Source organism: Podarcis vaucheri, assembly GCF_965113315.1.
Source record: "Podarcis vaucheri genome assembly, chromosome: 12".
NCBI lineage: Eukaryota > Metazoa > Chordata > Lepidosauria > Squamata > Lacertidae > Podarcis > Podarcis vaucheri.
In genome coordinates, this window is record NC_138750.1 from 54,611,551 (window position 1) to 54,611,764 (window position 214).

Here is a 214-nt window from a genome sequence, read left to right on the forward strand (position 1 = left end):
AAATCTATAGCATTATTTTCACTGATCTTGGTTTTTTGGGAGCGGTTGGGGGGGAGGGGAAATGGTTTAGGGTTTTTTAAATAATAATAATCTTTTTCAGTCTTACGGTTTTTATTCCTGGTCATTGAGACACACGCTGTTTTACCAATATAAGAGAGACCTTCCTATCAAAATTGAAATTCGCGGCAGGTTGGAGAGAATTTTTTTTGCCTCC